We start from the raw sequence: 21,600 nt of genomic DNA on the forward strand, positions 1-21,600 counted from the left end.
CCCCTAAAATAAACTTGTGACCCCCCTGCAACTCCTTTTTGAGCAGGACTCCCTATTTGAGAAATGCTGCCCCGTGAAATCTGTATAATATAGGATAAAAGCACACAAAAGACCAGATTTCACAGTCAGTGACACGTTTTTTGGGCTGTGAATTTGGTAGGGCCCTATATATAGTATCTACTGACATCAATCCGTAATTTCTTCTGTTTTCTTGATGTTGGGAATGTACTTTTCCTTAGAACAACTTCCTGGAAATATGAGCTATGAGCCAAACATTTTGCATGTAAGGAGGAAATTTATAGCAGATTTGAACGAAGCTGGAAGTCATCATGCAGTAGTGTTGTATGGGACCCAATCCAACTCCTGAAACCAATGGGAATTTTTCCTTTGTCTACAAAAGCAATTGGATCAATTGCACAAGTGGCAGCTTAAGAACTCTGTCACTTAGGATTTTTGAACATAATTAAAGAGATATTTCATTATTCACATGCATGACATGCTGATATACTGTATTGGGAAGGCTTCCATGATTAACAATGTTTAGATAGCATCCAGATTAAAAATCTGGCTACATCTGGCTAGCTGGAGTGCACAATGAAACATTTGTGTACCAGACTTCTGCAATACCAATTATGTATTCCAAGGCTGATCTTTCTACACAGCGTATCACGTGCAGTTCTTCTATATGCATTGGGTCGGGAAGGGAGGGGATCCATTAGAGAAAGTCCTCACTGCCATTTGGCACCATTTTCTGATCATTTTTTTCTTTGATGTATTTGCAATAAAATAAACTGACACTAACTATAAGGACATATGTACACTGCTTTGCATACTGTCTAAACTTGAGTAAGCCATGGTCTGAATGAGCTTTCCCCTGACATTCAGTAACAGACTAGGGGAAAAGACTTCAATATTTGCATAGACACACCTTCTCTGCCTAGGTATTCAGCAGATGGTGCTGCTTTACCAAAGTGATCAGTTCTGGCTGGTTGTGGGTTACAATTCACTTAAGTATTGAATGCAGGGGTAATGAAATGTTGTTATCCTTATTGTATGAGTAAAGGGCAGCAGAACTGTTCTTAGCATGCCTTGATTGAGGGGGTCATCCTAACCTAAACCTCACTTGCTCATCAGGGGGTAGGTGTAGCGGGGTGGTCACCTGCTCCTATCCTGGAGGGCTGGGGCTGTGGGTTATAAACTGGGCTGATTAGGGAAGTGGCTACAGCTGGCCTGTATAAGAAGACCAGGGCAGTTAGGAGTAGACTCTTTCTCTGCCTTAAGAGGGAGAAGGGCCTGGCTTCTGGGGAGCATACCTGGGAACTTGAGGTGGGGCGCATTGGGGGAAGATGAGAGGAGCTGGGGAGCTCCTGCCTGGAAACCCCCTAGGCTGCAGGGCCTTGTGCGGGGCCTAAACAGGTTCTGGGTCTGCAAAGGGGCAGACCACGGGTAGGCAGAGGCAGCAGGTCCAACTGCCCCTTTGCCTGTGATGAGTGGCTTATATTCTGCAGTCAGCCCCAGTGAATCGGGGCTAGAGAGTGACTGGACAGTAGGCAAAGACTGAGGTGAGGTGGGGATAGTGGGTGAGGGTTCCCCTGGATGGGGAGACCCAGAGAGTGGAAGGATCTTAATTGGCCCCAGGTGCCTTGATTAACCTGGAGCAACTGCCATTTGGTTACCATGGTAACAGGGATTTGTTTATCTTGGAGCTAACATACCTGTTTCTCACTACTTTCCTATAGCCATCTGGCCTTGCCCCATCACAAAAGATCATAGAATCACAGAATCACAGAACATCAGGGTTGGAAGGGACCCCTGAAGGTCATCTAGTCCAACCCCCTGCTCGAAGCAGGACCAATTCCCAGTTAAATCATCCCAGCCAGGGCTTTGTCAAGCCTGACCTTAAAAACCTCTAAGGAAGGAGATTCTACCACCTCCCTAGGTAACGCAGTCCAGTGTTTCACCACCCTCTTAGTGAAAAAGTTTTTCCTAATATCCAATCTAAACCTCCCCCACTGCAACTTGAGACCATTACTCCTCGTTCTGTCATCTGCTACCATTGAGAACAGTCTAGAACCATCCTCTTTGGAACCCCCTTTTTGGTACTTGAAAGCAGCTATCAAATCCCCCCTCATTCTTCTCTTCTGCAGGCTAAACAATCCCAGCTCCCTCAGCCTCTCCTCATAAGTCATGTGTTCCAGTCCCCTAATCATTTTTGTTGCCCTTCGCTGGACTCTCTCCAATTTATCCACATCCTTCTTGTAGTGTGGGGCCCAAAACTGGACACAGTCCTCCAGATGAGGCCTCACCAATGTCGAATAGAGGGGAACGATCACGTCCCTCGATCTGCTCGCTATGCCCCTACTTATACATCCCAAAATGCCATTGGCCTTCTTGGCAACAAGGGCACACTGCTGACTCATATCCAGCTTCTCGTCCACTGTCACCCCTAGGTCCTTTTCCGCAGAACTGCTGCCTAGCCATTCGGTCCCTAGTCTGTAGCGGTGCATTGGATTCTTCCATCCTAAGTGCAGGACCCTGCACTTATCCTTATTGAACCTCATCAGATTTTTTTTGGCCCAATCCTCCAATTTGTCTAGGTCCTTCTGTATCCTATCCCTCCCCTCCAGCGTATTTACCACTCCTCCCAGTTTAGTATCATCCGCAAATTTGCTGAGAGTGCAATCCACACCATCCTCCAGATCATTTATGAAGATATTGAACAAAACCGGCCCCAGGACCGACCCTTGGGGCACTCCACTTGATACCGGCTGCCAACTAGACATGGAGCCATTGATCACTACCCGTTGAGCCCGACAATCTAGCCAGCTTTCTACCCACCTTATAGTGCATTCATCCAGCCCATACTTCCTTAACTTGCTTAAGAAGTTAACTTAAAGCCTGACTAAAACTAAGCAACTAACTAACATGGTGGGTTATTCCTCTTACCAAGCCTGAGCACAAAGTGCCCACCTTCCATATCCAAATTTAATTTCCTCACCCACAAAATATCAGGGTATGCTTACTCTATAGGCTGGCATGTTCATTCACATGTATTAATAACCATTAGCTCATTCTCACATCTGTTGTTTAGAGGGCCCTTTCAAATTCACGGTCCATTTTGGTCAATATCATGGTCACAGGATTTTAAAAAATTGTAAATTTCATGATTTCAGCTATTTAAATCTGAAATTTCATGGTGTTGTAATGGTAGGGGTCTTGACCCAAAAAGGAGCTGGGGGGGTCACAAGGTTATTATAGGGAGGGTGCTACCCTTACTTCAGTGCTGCTGCAGGCAGAGGCACTGCCTTCAGAGCTGGGCAGCTGGAGGGCAGTGGAAACTGGCCGGGAACCCAGCTCTGAAGGCAGAGCTGCTGCCAGCAGCAGCGCAGAAGTAAGAGTGTCATGATATGATATTTCCACCCTTACTTCTGCGCTGCTGCCTGCAGAGCTGGGCCCTCACGCCGCAGCCATCACTCTCCGGCCACGCTGCTCTGAAGGCAGCAGCGCAGAAGTAAGGGTGCATGGTATGGTATTGTCACCCTTACTTTTGTGCTGCTCCTGGTGGGGTGCTGCCTTCGACCTGGATGCCTGGCCAACAGCCGCCGCTCTCCAGAATCCCCCCCCCTCCAGCTCTGATGGCAGCGCAGAAGTAAGGGTGGCAATAGTGCGACCCCCCTACAATAACCTTCTGACCCCCCTGCAAATCCCTTATGGGTCAGGACCCCCAATTTGAGAAACCTGGTCTCCCCTGAAATCTGTACAGTATAGGGTAAAAGCACACAAAAGATCAGATTTCACGGTTTCATGCTTTTGAATCATGGTTGTAGTATTTTCCCAAATAAATGGTATGTTCCCTTTTCCTTTTAATAAAAGTTTTGTTTTGTTATACACAGACAGACTCAGTGCTTATGAGTGGGGAAGTATTACTTAGTAGAAGTGGTGTCTAGTTTTCCCAGATTACTGGGTGGGGGTTCAAGCTGCTTCTCTTTTATATTGTTAAGAGGAACAGCTGGATATTTAACCTGGCCCTTGTTGCTGCCGACTCCACCTGGCAGAAGGGTTACACTTGTGTAAGTGTAACTCATTCCAAAACCAGAACATCTGAAGATGTGTTATGAGTAGCATCATACTGCCCCCTACCCCACAGATCCTCAGAAACAGAGGTGCTGCAGAGTATAATATTGTTTTGCTTCTACTCAGGTCCATGAAAAAACACCTCATTTTCTCCTCTTGATGCTCTGCCTATATCTGCTTTCCCCCTCCAATCTCTGTTATGGTTTTCTAAATTATACTATGATAGTACTGCTGAATACTGGGCACAAGCCGAGGCAGTCGTATTCTAACAAGTTGTTAAGATTCTAAGACGTACGTGTTCAGGCAGCCTGTTGCCCCAGTAACTGTACTTGTGATTATATTCGTGGATCTGTAGGCATCTGTGCAGGTGATATACCTCCCTATCAATCCTTCTCAGATGTTCTGTACTGCTAATCTCAACAGCACCACCTGCCATTGCCCCCAGAAGGTGACCTAATTATATGTAATAGCTATTGGAATAAATGTGTTTGCTTTGTCTTTTCCTACCTACAAGATTAAACCCTATTGAATGTTGTTGTTTTTTTAAAAAAACGTTAGAATTTTGTTCCCAAGCTTAATTCAGGATATCAAGACTTAATACCCTAATTGCAAACTAACAAGGGATGCTTTCACAATTACCTCAGTGTTTGTAAGGCTATGACTCATGAACAAACTATTTTCACGGCTGGGTTGCATTTACACAAGTCAGGGTGTGAATTTTACATGCAGATCAACAAGATGAGACAGATTTAGGTGTGGGCATATTTATGTAAGGTATTTGACTATTGTTACAGAAAAAGCAGTATATCTTCTTTGTAGGTGCATATGCTATTTCCAGCAGAATTTATTCACTGTATATTCATGAAGCTCCAAAGAGACCAGTTTGATACTGGGCATTAAGTAGGATTTTGGCAGGGAATTTGTGGTAGAGCAAGTCTGTAACATCCCAAATCCTTAACTAAATATGGATTGATGCCACATGACAATCCTTCATTTACAGCAGATGAAATGGACCTCATTCCAAAGATGGCAGCCATCCATGTTAGTTTCTGCAACAGAATACAACATGTCACTATTCTCCAGAGACTAAAGGGAAAGTAAGCACATGTAGCTCAAATAAGAATGAAACAGAGCACATTGCTGAATGTCTTCTAGTAATAGATCATGTGTTTGGGAGTCTGGCATATTGACATCATACACTGAAGAGGTATGGCATTTACATCCATACTAGAATTTCATTTTGTAAGCTGGAGGGAAAGGACAAGTAGAGGCAACACACACTTGGTAAAAAAATGTTTTGCTTAAGAAGTTTCCAAAAGGTGGAGTACCTCAGGTAATAACACAGTGGACTCAGGAGAAGCGGCAAAACTCCTTCCATATTGTCAAAAGGCATATCTTCTACAAGCTTTCCTACATTTTCCCAAGTCCATTTAATCCATTATTTATAAAATACCTTTTGATGTATGTTATTTCTGATATCATTAAGACAGCAACATAGTATTCACATGGTGAATAAGATGAAGGAGGAAACGTTTGTATCTAAAATCACCCACATCAGTACAGACTTGTATGTTAAATAAGGATGGCATTGACGTGTGGAGCACTTTTATAGAAAAAATATTTTGCTCGCCATATTTGAAAGCACGTTATTCGAGACTTCCACTCACAAGAGGAAACTTTTATTCTTTCCAACATAGCAAAAAAAAAGATCAAGTCATGGAGGTATCTTGTTATTTAGAAATCTGTCATGTGAGCATGGAGTTAAAAGAAGTCAGGGTACTCTAGATTGTGATGTATAGGAGGTAGGGATACATCAGTGAGGAGAGCAGACTGTGACTGTATTCTGAAATGCTTCCTTTTCTACAGCTTTAGGGGAATGACTGAGAAAGCAATCCTGTCCCCTATTAGTCATCTCATGTGTTTAATTTCCTTTGCACATATTTCCTTCAAACATTTTCAAACAGAATGTTGTGATATCTATTTTGGTAGCATTGAATATGTGTTTCATGTGATTTCAGTAGGTCTATGTGGAGAACTGGTCCTCACCAACCCAACTGCAGTCCCTTGCCAAAGGTTCTATGCTAGTTGTCCCCAACTGGCACTCTTCTAATGCATTTTACCTTTCTCCTGTCCCTGGACTTAGATTACATTCTCCATTTTGTTGGCCTCTGTCTGCTTGTGACCACTGAAGAGGAGGATAGGTGTGGTAACAATGAGGTTTCTGTGGTGTGTCCCTTCCTAGGGCCTCTTCTGCCTCTGTAGATTTCAAATAAACAACAGCGATCCCAGGCACATGCTGGAGGAGGATATACACTAAGCTAAAATTGTGTAAAATGTTGCACATGAAGAAAATGGGGCAAAATGTGTTTTCATTCATTTCTTTTTGAGAATAATATAAGAGAACAAGAACTATTCCCCCTCCCCCACCAAACCAGCTCCCAAATGGAGGTTGAAAGAGCCTGGGGGCAGTTATGATAAAGAATTGCAAAATGGGGCAGAGGCAATTATAGCAATGGCAACAGCTGTAGCATCTCTGTCTTTCCATCTTGTATCTAAAGCAGATGTTAGACTGAGGAAGATTTCCCCTATTATCAGCCTCCATCTATAAATCACCCCTTGTGCTGTATTCTGTACAGCTGCTCCTGCGGATATTGATAAGTAGTTCAGGCCCTATTCCACACTCTCGACTTAAATTTCATTTTCTCTATCTACAAATCAGTGTATGATGCAGAACAGATCCCTTATTTAGTAGCGTGAGAGTCACCAATGCCCAAAAGGAATCGCACTACTTATTCAATCAACATAACGTAAGAAAGAATGGCATAACTAACTCAGAGAAATAACACAATACTAGAAGGTTTCAATACTAGACATTTTTGGCTATTTTCTACCCAAATCCCCAACCCTTAGAATTTAGTCCACTTTCTTCAAGAGCTCCTTTACTTTTTGATTACTTGGTCATTACACAGCTGTCTCATATGGATTTATGAGGTTATAGGAGACTTTACTAGCATGCTTTCCTAGTAGTTTCTCTTTAACTCGGGATGAGACAACTAGTTGCAGTACTATAATGGTCATTTTTGTCTCTGGTTGCAGCAGGCTGTAGCTCCCCACCTTTTAGTAAGTGTAAATATTCAGCTCCCTTTATGTTGTTTTCTCCTGGCTCTTTCTCAGTTCTGAGGATGTGTAGACAAAATTTAGAATGACATTTGGGAGACAAGGAGGACTTGTGGCACCTTAGAGACTAACCAATGTATTAGAGCATAAGCTTTCGTGAGCTACAGCTCACTTCCTCAGATGCATATCGTGGAAACTGCAGCAGGCTTTATATATACACAGAGAATATGAAACAATACCTATTCCCACCCCACTGTCCTGCTGGTAATAGCTTATCTAAAGTGATTTCCAGCACAAATCCAGGTTTTCTCACCCTCCACCCATTTGTGTGGGGGGGTGGAGGGTGAGAAAACCTGGATTTGTGCTGGAAATCACTTTAGATAAGCTATTACCAGCAGGACAGTGGGGTGGGAATAGGTATTGTTTCATATTCTCTGTGTATATATAAAGCCTGCTGCAGTTTCCACGATATGCATCTGAGGAAGTGAGCTGTAGCTCACGAAAGCTTATGCTCTAATAAATTGGTTAGTCTCTAAGGTGCCACAAGTCCTCCTTTTCTTTTTGCAAATACAGACTAACACGGCTGCTACTCTGAAATTTGGGAGACAGTGACAGCTGTGCCTTGTTCGTATTCTAAATAATTGTAGTTTGCTTAGTTCACTTTACTTTCTTTGATTTCACATATTTGCTATGACAAACAAAAGAGCTTTCATTCATTAAAAATATACAGAGGTTGGGTTTTTTTAAAGGGATACTGTCAGACTAAATCCTTCATTTAAAAAATGTACATTTTCTGCGTTGTTAATAACTTAAAGCTCCCAAGCCAAGTGCATTTCTATCTCAAAAATGACTTACAAACAATCTGGTATCATGGGAGCCCATGTTTGTGTTTCACAGAGCACCCCCCCACACACACACCCAGTGAACTTACTTAGTTTTCAAGTGAAAAGAAGGGTTTTTTTCTCTGCCAGCCTCCCAAACTCATGGGCAGATGGCTACATGCCTGGCATAGGCAGAAACCCTTCATCCCACTTGTGCTCCTCTGCAGAGGTTCCAGTGGGAAGTACCAATGCTGTGAAAGGAGTGGAATTCCTCAGATGAACTCTGGATAATTGAGCCAAAATGTCTCTTGGACATTGCTGCATGGCCTTTCTGCATCCTCTACCCCCTAACTCTTAACATACACTGTGCCTTATGAGCCTCTATATAGCCTTCAATTTGTTTAGGAGTTTGTTCCTCACCTAGGGGATGGACAAGATGGCCCACTCCAATTCTCTTAGGATGGACAACCTCATGGCATTCAGAAGTGAACATTCTGACTATCGCAGGAGCAGCATTGTGGGTGTACAGAAGGAGAAATGATGAGGTGCTCTTATAAATGAGGCTATAGACATTTCGAGGCAAATAACATAAAATATGTCCATGTGTGCCTGGGTGGAGCGAGCTCTTGAAACCCAAAGAGGGCTTGGAAAAACACAGTGTGGGGTTTGAGTGTGTAAACAAGTTCGGGTGTTTGGAAAATGTGTATTTTGATTTAGTGACTGGAAGAATTCTGATGTATCCTCTCTGTGGCTATGGTTGCTAATCACTGTCACAAATTGCTGTGGTCTTTTATTGTTGTCTTAATGGATAATTGAGTTTTACAGCATCCATTACCAGTTTATGCTGCTATACGGAAATGGTTTGGAAGGGGATGGACCAGCTAATTAACTAGCTCAGATTAAAGTGAATTTTAAACAACACAAATCCCACTAAATTGATTAATCTCACTTTGGTTCGAGTTTAGACAAAATAGTCCAGCCTGTTGAGGTTTTCGTTTCTGTTTGGCAAGTACATTTATATTGCAATCCTTCAAGTATCTGAATAGTTCCCCTTCCTGTTTGTCTCCACCACAGCAATCAAATGAGACGTGGAATTCTATTATTTGTAAATCACAGATGAACTTTAAGTTAGGGCAGAAGCCTGGCTTGTCTGTAGTTTTAGGCAAACTTAAAGCAAATGTGTTAGTGTAATAAAACATTTGTCATGAACTTACGAACCTATAGCTCTTACAGATTTGTCTTTTATGGTTGCTTGTATAAATGATATGTACACTTTTTGCACTAAGTGTCTGCCAAAATGATGCATAACTCTTGCACAAAATATAGCTTGGAATGCATCCACACTTAGAAGTCTAAGATGCAAATAAGAGGAAAAATAAGATAATTTAGTTGCACGTTTTAAAATTAATATTATGTAGCTGCATAGAGCTGTCAATCCCAAAGTTTCACAACTTTGTCTTTCCATCTGTTTAATGAGCCATGATAATGTTGTGTGATATAGAGGCTTTATTGTCTTGAGTTTTGAATACATACATTTGCTCTGAAGCCATCATGAATTGTACTTGTAATTCCAAACAAGTCCCAATACAATCGTTGTCACACCGTGGCTCAGGGATTCTGTGTATGCCACATATTTGACAGAAAAATGATTTAAAAAATATGTAAGAAATTTAAACACCCGATGGGTGCTATCGATCCTCTCCTCCCAGTTGTAAAGTATGTTCCCATAGTACCAGGAGTATAACTGTGCAGGGCTCAGAGGGAGAGAGCAATTATAACTGATACATTTTAAAACTCCCAAAATGCATAAGGCTTTGACTCAGCAAAGCACTTATACAGATATTTAGACCCATTAAAATAAATAGGACTTAGGCACATGCTTAACTTTAGGCACACATTTGAGTGCTTTGCTGAAGAGGAATGGTGTGCTGAATTGGGGCCTACAGTAATGTTGTGCTGTTAAGGTTCGCTGTACTGTGAGCTACCAGGGCTAGAAACTTATAGTGGAAGAAGGATCCTTTTCCAATGGTATAGAGGTCATTACTATGCTTAGGTGATCACATGACTTTAAAATTATAGTGTCTATATTAAAAGAAAAGTTATTTCCCTCTTTAGAGCTTTTAAAAAAATATTAGTATTAAAGTTTGGCACTCTGAGGCCTGTAAAGCTGTATTCTTGGTAGTAAGGCAACCAGGCTTTACAGGGAGAATGAACACAGTACCCATAATATTTTTGAACACATCTTGAAAAGTCCTAAAATACCTTGTATGTAAAATTTGTGGCATAAACAAACACATAGTGGTGTGTGGAGATACAAATGAGACAAGATGGGTGAAATAATACCTTTGACTGGTTTTATTGTCACTTGTGGAGGATATTGTGCCTAACTCACTCATGAGTAATGTGACCATCTCAAACTCATTGCTGTGCTTCCTGTCAGCAAATTCTCCTCCTGGTCCCATACCTCTTTAGGAGCCCCCTCTGCAGTCTTTCTCCCCTCCATCCTCCCCCAAAAATACAAGTGCTACTGGCTGTAGCAGCAGTCCTCCTCCCCAGGGTCTAGATCCACTTCTTGCAGGAGGATACAGTGGGACAGGGCAGATTCCCTCCAGCTGCTGCTATCACCTTCAGAACTCCTGGTCTGTACATCTTGGCAAACAGGATCCAGCACCAATGTTATGGGGCTGCAGCCTGGAAAGGGGGAGAAAAGAGGTCAGTCTAAAATACTTTGTTTTTTGTGTTGTTTGTTCAAAGTAAAATGACAGTAATACTCCCACAATTATTACTCCACTGCCAGGAATTTAAAGGGGGCCACTGAGGAAAATCCCACCTTAATGTGCAGGAGTGAGTGGCAGGATCTCATTGGGCAAAGGCCTCCCCTGAAGTCTCGCACAGTAAACTGTGTGTTGTTTAATCTACCTCAGAAGAGTAATGGACCAGTTTAACCTTGCCAGGATTTTAACCTCTGATTCTAAGGAGTGTAGATGTTCCAGACCTGAAATGCAGATTACTAAAATAACAGTTCTGGCTGTCCATGAGTTTAACTGCTTGGTGAGATACTAAACAGAACATGCTATATTACTATGGATTTGTGGACTATAAATACAAAATATAGAAATCACTGGAAGAAATTTTTATGGGCTGAGTTATGTTGGAGGTCAGACTAGATGATCATAATGGTCTCTTCTGGTTTTAATCTACTAAATCCATGATGAATATAACATTTCTCTAGTTTATGCAGACAAGTAATAATATGCAAATCTTAGTAATACTGTATCTGTGTATCTGGGGCTGAGATGGAATAGAGGAGATCAAAATGATTTGAGGACTTCAGTAACTCAGCCAGAGGTTATGGGCCTATTCCAGAAGTGGGGATGGGGGGTGAGGTTGTGTGGCCTGCAATGTGCAGGTGGCCAGACTAGATGATCATGATGGTCCCTTCTGGCCTTAAAGTCTATGAGATGAGGGAGTGGCTCTGAGTCAGAAAGAACTCTCACTATTCAAATTTCCTAAATCCCTATCAATCTGTAGTTCCTGCCAGGGCCAGCCCACAACATTTTGGCACCTGAGGCGGGCAGCTCAAATGACGCCCCCATGCCCCCTCGTTTGGGCCAAAACTTTGAAAGGTCTCAATTCTGCCTTCTTCCTGTTCTTCTCCTCTCATGGTACTGTTCTGCTACCTACTCCAATAAAGAAGAACTAACTTAAAATGCCTTGTCCAAAAATTTTAAGTAACTCTTAACTTTCAAAAAGAAAAGGAGGACTTGTGGCACCTTAGAGACTAACAAATTTATTTGATCATAGGCTTTCGTGAGCTACAGCTCACTTCATCGGATGCATTCAGTGGAAAATACAGTGGGGAGATTTATATACACAGAGAACATGAAACAATGGGTGTTACCATACACACTGTAACAAGAGTGATCAGGTAAGGTGAGCTATTACCAGCAGGAGAGCGGGGGTGGGGGGGAATAAACATGGGGAAATAGTTTTACTTTATGTAATGACCCATCCACTCCCAGTCTTTATTCAAGCCTAAATTAATTGTATCCAGTTTGCAAATTAATTCCAATTCAAATGCCTGAACAGCAAATGTAACTTTTCTTGTCTGCACAGTAAACACTGACATTTTTATCTGTTTGAATAATCAAAGTGGTGCTTTCTGTGCCTTCTTAGTTGCAAAGATTTGAACTGCTTCCTGAAGGTCCACAGTGTGGGCCAGCTCATGCTCTATTGAGGTGGTTGCAAGGCCAACCAGCCTCTCCTGTGTCATTGTGGAGTGTAGATGTGTTTTTATTAACTTCAGCTTAGAGAATCTGCGTTCTCGACTGGCAACTGTTACAGGAAGTGTTAGAAGTATGTGCAGAGCAACAAAAGCATTTGGAAAGAGGGTCGTCATCTTATTTGTGCACATCTATTCCAGAACAGCCTTTGGAGTTGATCCTGCTGAAATGTATCTTGAAAGGGCTTTCAGTTCATCACCTAAATCACTCGCACCAATATCGCGCATGTCATCATGTGTCAACACTGTCTCTAGTACCCTGCATTGCTGGTGTAGGTCTTCTTCAGGTAGAGAGAGGAGTTTTGGAATATCAAACAACATCCCAAATATACTGCTGTGTTCCTTGAACTGCATGCAATGTTCTTCAACTGACTGTATTGCACAATCTAGCACCTGGTTAAAGAATTCAATTTTGAATTGTTGTTTGGGGTCTCTTATGGGATTATCCCATGCCTCGTAATCAAAATGTTGTCTTCTTCAGTGACCATTATATTCTTGAATGGGTGGGAAAATAGCTTCAGTGTGAAGTTCCTCTGCCAACTTCTGTGCACTCTTCAGAACGTTTTGAAATCCCTCATCTGACCGGTAAGACTGTAGGTATGACTTTGCTTTGTCCAGTTGTTCCATTGCTCCAGATATATCAAGGTCAACACCTTGGAGTCTCTTGCTTACAACATTTATTTCAAACGGTATGTCATGCCACAACACTAAGCCACACAGAAATTTGGAGTTATATATGTTTCTGGTGATTCCATTTCCCTCTCCCACTGTTCTCCCACAAACAGTTCCTGTCATAGCATTATCCTCCCTAATGGCAACTGTGGCATCATCTATCTTCCCAATTTGGTGTTTGATAGGCTTTATCGCCTCCACTCGACTTTCCCACTCCCTGGTTTCAGTGTCACAGAGGATGTTCCCAGATGTTCCTTCAAAATTTGCCATCAATGAGTTGATGCAGAGAAAAATACATAGACGCTTTGAATTACATTAAAAAATTCAGCAGCCTCACTAGAAGCTGATGCTGCATCACTGACCACCAAGTTCAATGAATTAGAACTACATAGGACAAAAAAAGCTCGAGGGTTTAACTCTCGGATCCATGTCTGCACTCCTCTGTTCTTTCCTCTCATGTTGGCACCATTATCGTAGCCCTGACCTCTCATGTCAGCTATTGCAATTCCCATATCTTCCAGCTTTTTAAGAAGCACATTTGTCATACCAGCTGCTGTAGTATCATCAATGTCAATACATTCTAGAAAATGCTCTCTGACAGTCACCATTGCAGGGACATTTTCACTAGGTTCTGTTGTTGTTACAAAATGCACCATTAAACTCATTTGTTCTGTATGGCTGATGTCAGGTGTGCAGTCCAGAATAACAGAGTAGTGTCTTGCTGACTTCAGATCTGCCACAATCTTCTGTTTGACTTTTGTTGCCAGTAACTGTGTGATCTAATTTTGAATTGTTTTTCCAAGGTAGCGGTGTGTGTACATTTCTTGGGTGGTGACTCTTCTTAGATGCTCCTGGAATACAGCATCAAACTCAGCCATCAGCTCCACAATTTTAAGGAAGTTTCCATTGTTTGGCACATACAGCTGATCTGAAATGCCACGCAGTGCTAGGTTTTGGGTAGCAAGCATTCTCACAATGGCAGTGAGCCTTTTCAGAACATTTTGCCAGTAAAGAGACTCTGATGCAATCTTCTCTTGATGCTGATCATCTATGGTGGCCTTTAACCTTAGTCTCATCTCAAGCTTTTTCCACCCATGGAATGCTCTCTGGTGATTTGCTGCCTTCTCATGGCATGCCAGATTTCTAACCAGATTTTTCCAGTCCTTTGTTCCTGTAGAACCCAATGTGGCTAGAACATTAGACTGGAAGAGTTTGCAACAAAAACAGTATGCAGCATTCTGGGTTTTTGAGTACATAAGCCATGGCCTCTCCACTTTGTCACCACTGGAGATTTCACACCAGTAATGTGTTGGATGGAAACTTCTATTTTCATTATCTTTAGGGAACATTAAGTTTTTCACTTGCTGTGGCCCATGCAGAACAAGGAAGTCCCTCAGGCTACTGCTCAAGTGGGTCCACGGTCCTGGATCATATAGACTTAAGGAACTAAACTCAGCAGCATCTGTTTCTTGCGCCTCCACCACACTCTGATCTACACTTTCCTTCAGGAATGGGCATGGTTACATCCATTTGACATGGAGATATGGATGCTGCAGAAGCTGCCAGGTCACCTGCACTCTGACTAACTGGAAGATCAGGCATCCACTCACATCCCCACTGGGGCCAGAAGGCTCACCGTGAACATTTGTGTCTGTGTATCTCAGGAGAGCTCCTTCCTGCTTAGATAGAAAAAGCTTCCTTTGCTTTCTTTCTTTTTCTGAATGCTGCCTCAGAGGGGCTTTTTCTTCTTTCACTCATGACTGCTGCTCTGTGCCAGCTATAGTGGCTCTCAACACTCAATTGAAGGGGACAAATAAGCAGGCTGGTAGCAGGGCCTGAGTGAGGGAAGATATCAGCGTCTTAAGGGCCTAACTGGCTCCTAATACTTAAGTTGACTGCCTGTTCTCCTCAAGTGGGTTCAGGGAAGCAGCAGGAAACAAGAAGCTCCCTGAGAAGCTGGTGTTAATCAGTCCAGGCTGGGGGTGCTAGAGAGGTACATAAGAGGCTCTTCCTCCTCTGTCTCCCTGCAGCTCCTGCTGCTTTCTGTTATGCCCTTTCACTTTTTCTCCTGCCTGCCTGTTATGTCTCTTGGGCTCTCCTTCCTCCAGCACAGCACTCCACCATCTCTGTGCATCTAGAGCAGAGAGAATACATATGCACCAGCAGCAGACACAATTTTCTCCAATTTGGGTCCTAGTGGCGCCCCCACACAGTCTGGCACCTGAGGCGACCGCCTCATTTCTCCTCATGGTAAGGCCAGCCCTAGTTCCTGCCATGCTCTCTACTATTACTTCATTAGATACATGAGAAGGTGCTTTCTGGCATTCTTCCCAAATTCTTTTCCCTTTCTATTTATGTCTGCCCTTTGTGCCAGGGTTTACAGACTGCTGGAAAGAGTGTACTTGGCCTGATATTGGCTTGAGCACTTACACTTACATTTTTTTCCCCTTTTTCCTGGAAATATTATGCCATTGATGAATTCCACGTGGTTAAGTGGTTCTAATGAAAAGAATTCTCCTCCTCCAAGGACAATATAGTGTTTGAGCCAGAGCCACTATTCTTACTTCCCTGTGGTTCAGTCTCTGTCAGATTGTGTCCCTTGTTTACTAGGTGACAGAGAAATTGGATGGCACCTCTCTCAGGTACTTTCACTGTTATCATCTCTCTGGGCTTAGACTCTTGTGTTTACACATGCCTAAGAGCATTCCCTTCAAAGCCTTCTAGATCTGCTCATCCTGCAGATGGCTGGATTCCTTCCTGACCATGGCTGAAGATCTGAAAATAATATAATGGTAAAGTTCATTACCCTGATATTTTTAAAGCCCTCTCCTTATCTTTGATATGGTTGTTCCGATGGAGAATAGTTTTAATTCTACTGTTTTCTCCAGAAGCCTAGAATAGGCATGTCAGTTTTCACATCAACTGTTGGCATAAGAGTGTGGGTGTGTAGGGAAACAAGAATGTTTATCTTCTGCCCTTCATATTGAAATATCAGCCATTTCAGAATAGTTGTTTGCTGCCAGCATGTTTTATTAGATGGTGAAGTTTAGTATATTGAATAAGTTCACTAGGTATTGGGCAAATATTAACCTCCCCTTCGGCAAGTATGGAGAGCCCCAAAGGAAATGAAACTAGTCTCTTTCCATTGTGATGGGGCAGGAGGAGGAGGGACAGGATGCCAGGAATCAGTGCAGAGCATGAGTACCCCGCAGCTGTCATTGTACTCTGCCAGGGAACATTCTGCCCCTTTCCCCAGGACACCCAGTGGATACCATAGGTCTCTTCCTTCTGGAGCTACTGCCATGCTGATGCTGTATCAGTGGCTGCAGAGCAACTCCACAATTCAGAGTAAGAATTCCTTTCCTTAAATGAAGCCATATACCTGGTTTTGGCACAGGCAATAGGATATAAACCTACAGCTGGGGGAGACATACTGTCAGCACTCCATTGGCTTTTCCTTTCTGCTGCAACTAACTAGTTTTCCCAGCTGATGCTGCAGGCAGCAGAAAAATCTTGTAGGTGCATATGAAATAAGCATACTTGATACATGACATTTGTGACCTCACCCACATGTGAAATTTGACCTGGGAAGTGAATGGCTAGAGTGTTAAACCTCTGCAACAACTGGCTTTCCATACTGATACTACCATTAATTAAATCTCTTTTGGACTGTTTAGGATAGATCTGACTGGAAAATATTGATTAGAGTATAAAGGGTAAGCACACAGAAGCCATCTGGGATCCACCTGCACAGAACCATTTGGAGGATTGGGACCCTAATTAGTGGAGTAGGAATCGAAGATTCCATGGGGCTCTGTGTGGACACAGGAGTCAGCCTGTGCAGAACTACTGGAGGACTGGGGCCTTGGTTTTCCCTAAAGTGGTTGTGCTGCTGGGCACTGAAATGTGCTTGTTCCCTGTGTCTAGGTAGCGTTAATTGCTTCCTGTCTAAACCATGTAAATTGCACCCAAATACCAGGATATTACGCACTATGCATGTGTGTAATCATATTTGTTCTTATTTAATAATAGTAATAAAATCTAATGATCCTAAAGGAACATTCTCTATTTGGAAATAGCCAAATACATTTTCCAAGGTTTTCGTGTTCCAAGGTTTGAGGGTTGGGGATGCTAGCAAAACATAAAAGGGTTTTCAACTATAAAGCCTTAAACTTCCGTGATTGAAAGAAAAACAAAGGCTCAAAGATGACCACTGTACATGTGGGGCCTCTATCCTTGGTTAAATCCTGGGCAACCCCACTTAATTCACAGGTGGAGGTGAATGTAGAAGTTGGACCTGAGCCTTTTCTCCTTTTAGTGAATAAGATTCAGACTGTTGATTGGCTGAAACCAAAGTCTTCTGCTTAGTGGGATGCATGCCGCACCACACATAGGAAGTTATCTTTATTTCTTCTATTTCTTCCATTAGTGTCTAAGTAGTAACTTGTTCTGAATGACTGCAAGGATTGTCTCTTGTTCTTTCAAAAGGAAGTCATTCATTAGGATGCTTTACCTTTACTAAAAGACATGTTCTCAGCTTCAGCATGGCTAGCAGCCAGAAAAGCAATTTCCCCTTTTTTTAAAAAAAGGGGGGTTGGAAATCATCAGCTTATATCAAGAAGAGCTATTTCAGTTTTAAAGGTGAAATAACATTCACTCCTTTTACATGATAAATGGAAGAAATAGGATACATTAATGAGTAAGAGGGTAGAGCAATTAAAAATACCAAAAAAAAAAAAAAAAAAAGAGTGGCACAGAACTCTATCCTCATGTTATCTTAAAGTAAATTAGCATGGGAGGTTAAAAAAGCCAGACTTCTTTTACTTCATAAATAACTCAGTATTCAGTGCTGGTTTTAGAAGAGAATATGTTACTTACCTGAACAACTGATAGTGCACTATTTATCACATGCTGCCTTCATTTGTAAGGCCATAAATTCTCTTGCTGTGGTTCCCTGTAACTTGTTTCAATGCTAAGTGTAGCAGTAAAATCTTGAAAAAATCTATAGATTCAACTTATAACACCCAGCTCTGTATTTATCCTATCTTAAAGGAAGTAAGAGATAAGGCTGAGGTTCCCTAGAACTAGCAGATATAGGAATAATAGCTACTTAACTGTCTTTACTGTCATTATAAATTGACTTATGGAATTTTAATGGATGAGAAAATAAAGCTTTTGCTTCCTACGTAAAGCCAAGGAGACATCAACTTTGAACATTGCCCCTACCTTCTGCAACACGCTCATATACATAAATAAATAACGTGTGGTACTGAACTTAATTTGCATGGAGGTTCCAGTTGAGGTCAAAGGACATTTTGAAATCTTTGCAAATAGGATAATTGCAAATTGGTTCAGGCCCTTCAATTGTTAATCCTTTACAATGGGACTTTGTTTTTGTTCAAATATGTTTGACAATCTAGCCACTGTATCTGATTTACTGATTATGCATATAACAGGCCCTCAGAAAATTTAGTAATAGCAATACAGTAGTACATTTATATATTTATTACTTTTAAGGATCCCAAACTACTTTACAAGCTATATCCAACAAGGAATTATGTCATGACTGAAATGCAGATCTGCCAGGAGGAAAGTGCAGCCAGGTCAATGGCCAGAATACAGCTCAGAATGGTTCATGCTCATATGTGAAGGAGGAATTTTGGTCACAGCTAACAGCAAATCTCTCCCCTTACTAAAAGTTTCATAGGATCTTCATGGTCCATGCATATGTATCTGTTCTTGCTCCAACTTTTTTCACCATATTTACAAATGACTTGCCTCCAACAATTTCAAGACCATTCAGGTATGTAGATGGCATCTGCCTAGCTTCAAAAGACAGACTTCAAAAAGGTTGAGGATAACCTGAACCAAGACATGGCAGCCATCAGGGACTATTTCAAAAAGTGTGTCAAAGACAGTGTCGTCATGCTTCCATCTCAATCATATCAATGCTTCATGAGCGCTCAACATATTCTTGAATAACTGACACATGACCCAAAACCAGTATATCTCAGAGAACTCTAGCTCACATATTTACCTACATAGACCACTTTACCAAGGTAGCTCGGAAGATTAAATAAACCTGCAGGCTCAACTTGGGAAAACACTGCACAGCTCACTGTTAGCTCTCTGCTACTCAGTTGAAGAATAATGTACAACTGTGTGGTTAGACTCTTCTCATGCAAAAGTAGCTGATGTATAACTGACTCAAATGATGACAATAATAACATGGGCTATCAAACCAACAAACATCAAGTAGCTACCATTTCACTCTAATATCCCACCTCCTAACATCAGACATTATATTGCAGCAATCCAGGAGATACCACAACGGCCACTTTTCAAAGATATCTGGGAACCGTCTCACTACCGACTCATCAGCAAAAGACCAGTCTGGACTATGGAACAATGATCTCTATGGTGGACACTGCCACTTTGTGGCAAGCAGAATGGGAATGAGGAATGAAGAAATTCCTTCCTCATCACGTAGCCTGATGAGAGACAGCCTGGCTTCAAGCTGCCATGCTATCTCTGGTGAAAGCTCAAATATTTCAGATATGGGGTGGTGATGTGTGTGGCAAAGGGCCGCATACTAGGGATCCAGGATCAGTCTAGCTGTGGTGCAGTTAGGACATCACACACCTATTGAATAGCTGTTCCTCTCATGCTAGTCTATCAGGAAGACTTTCCAGACTCCACTCTGCTGACCCTGAAGCTATTGAATGGCTAAAACCTGTGATGCCCTTTTGACATTTTTTCTTTTATTATCTTTTGCTTTTTACTTATACATCTTTGTTTTATCTCCCTACTTTATATTTTGTATTTTCAACTCTTTTCCATCTTTATTGTGTCATTTGTGCATTTTTTTAATAAAAATTGTCCATGCAAGCAGATGCAGACATCAACTGAAAGACATTTCATGGCACTCTTGTTTGTGTTTCCCAAAAGAATACAGCCAACCCTGTCTGCATTCTAATTTATGTTCCATCTAGAGGATTCCACTCCATACATTTTTACCACTAACCCACCCTCTCTGGCATAGCATAAGAATTCAAATTAGTCTATAGCAAAATCTATTCAAGGGAACACAAAAAGAATGCATCCTGGTCACTGAGAAGCTTCACCCAAAAATTAATGGTAAAGTATTTTTATTAGATGAGAACATCCAAAGAGTTAGTCCAGAAGAATGCATTGCTATGTGAGGAGTCCTCCAATAGTCAGGTAAAATTAACCTCAGGTATGAGGGGGTGAGTGGATAGGGGGAGGTTTTGGATGTTTGCAAGTGTGAGTCAAGGGAAGGATGTACACACATGATTTTAGAAAGTATGTGTATCAAATTAGATCAAAGCAACACAAATTGAATGCTCAAGAGTTCAATAGATCTGATGTAAATATTTTTGACAAAGAAGTTGCTTTAAAGATTTGTACAAAATGCAGATGGATGACAGTTCCTTGAAACCAGGCAAACAATAATACTACATCACAAAATTCAGTTATTGTGGGGTTTTGAAAACACTCTTAATACTTGTTTATCAGAATACTCATGCTTTACTTGTTCTTCACAACAATGACGTTTCTTGAAAGACTGTTCATAGAGCTGGTCAGAATTGATAAATATTTTCCTTGAAAATTTTTGAATCAAAATGAAAAATATTAGGATTTAAAAAAAAATTGCATCATTTTTACATTTTTCAGTTAAAACCTGAAAACGTTATAACTGTTTCTAGGTTTTCATCAAACAACCAGAAAGTTAGTTACCCTGACTATTAAAAATTTGCACCTTATTTCTAATCTTGGTTTGACTACCTGCAGCATCCAGCCAGATATGGGAGGAAATATTAATGTTTGTAGTGGTAATTGATGAAAAGTTGCGCATTTCTGCATTGGATCTCCGTTATTGTTCTGTCCCATGGATCAACTTATGTCAGGACTGATCCTGCCATATTGAAATTAATGTCTTCACAATGACAGTACTGAATTGTGACCTCTCTATTTAAGGACATAGTCAAGAATATGGTGCTTGCTGAAGATCTAATCCGTACTTCAGCTACAGAGAGATTCCTGTGTTGATCCCCAGGGATTTCTAGTTACCAGTGGGATGTGTGGAAAGGGTGTATTGCGTTGACAATACACCACAGAGTGGCAATAGTGTTTTTTACTAGCTGCAAGATCAGACTGTAGCATCACCCAAATCCATGTTTCACTTCTGCATGATCTGAATTTCCCTGATACATACAACATCTGGCTGGAGACTCCTGAACAGTAATGCTGCTGCTGACAAATGTTGCCCTATACTGTATTTTGCAAATGTTACATGTTTTTATGTATTCCTAGAAAATCTCAGGAATGAGCAATAACCTTGCATGTAAAATACAGAACTGGGATTAAGGAGACTAGAGTTCATTCTCAGTTCTACCACAGACTTCCTCTGTGATCTTGGGCATGTCACTTAGGTCTTCAAGGCCCCACATTCTCCTGTTGCATGGAGAAATGAAGCCCGTCTTCTGCTGGGATCCACGTACAGTTGCCAACATTTAGTATGTGTTACAAGGGATGATTGTTAAATTAAGGTGGGGATCTGTAGACTATTAGATCCCTAGCCACTGGATAGTTTTATGTCCATTGTAGTGCATG

General features: G+C 41.7%; 1 protein-coding gene across 7 annotated transcripts in view; it reads left to right on the plus strand.

The window, feature by feature from the left end:
* Positions 1–21,600, plus strand: part of LOC311514966 (uncharacterized protein) — a 414,125-nt gene that overhangs the window by 79,951 nt on the left and 312,574 nt on the right. The window contains exon 5 of one of the 7 annotated variants that reach the window (XR_014710005.1): positions 19,278–19,703. The exons of the other annotated variants lie outside the window; for them this stretch is intronic. The gene's annotated coding sequence lies outside the window, so the exon portion shown is untranslated. Of the gene's footprint in view, positions 1–19,277; positions 19,704–21,600 lie in introns of those variants that run through there. 7 annotated transcript variants of the gene reach the window in all.

Source organism: Lepidochelys olivacea (genome assembly GCF_965140295.1).
Source record: "Lepidochelys olivacea isolate rLepOli2 genome assembly, chromosome: 1".
Classification (NCBI taxonomy): domain Eukaryota; kingdom Metazoa; phylum Chordata; order Testudines; family Cheloniidae; genus Lepidochelys; species Lepidochelys olivacea.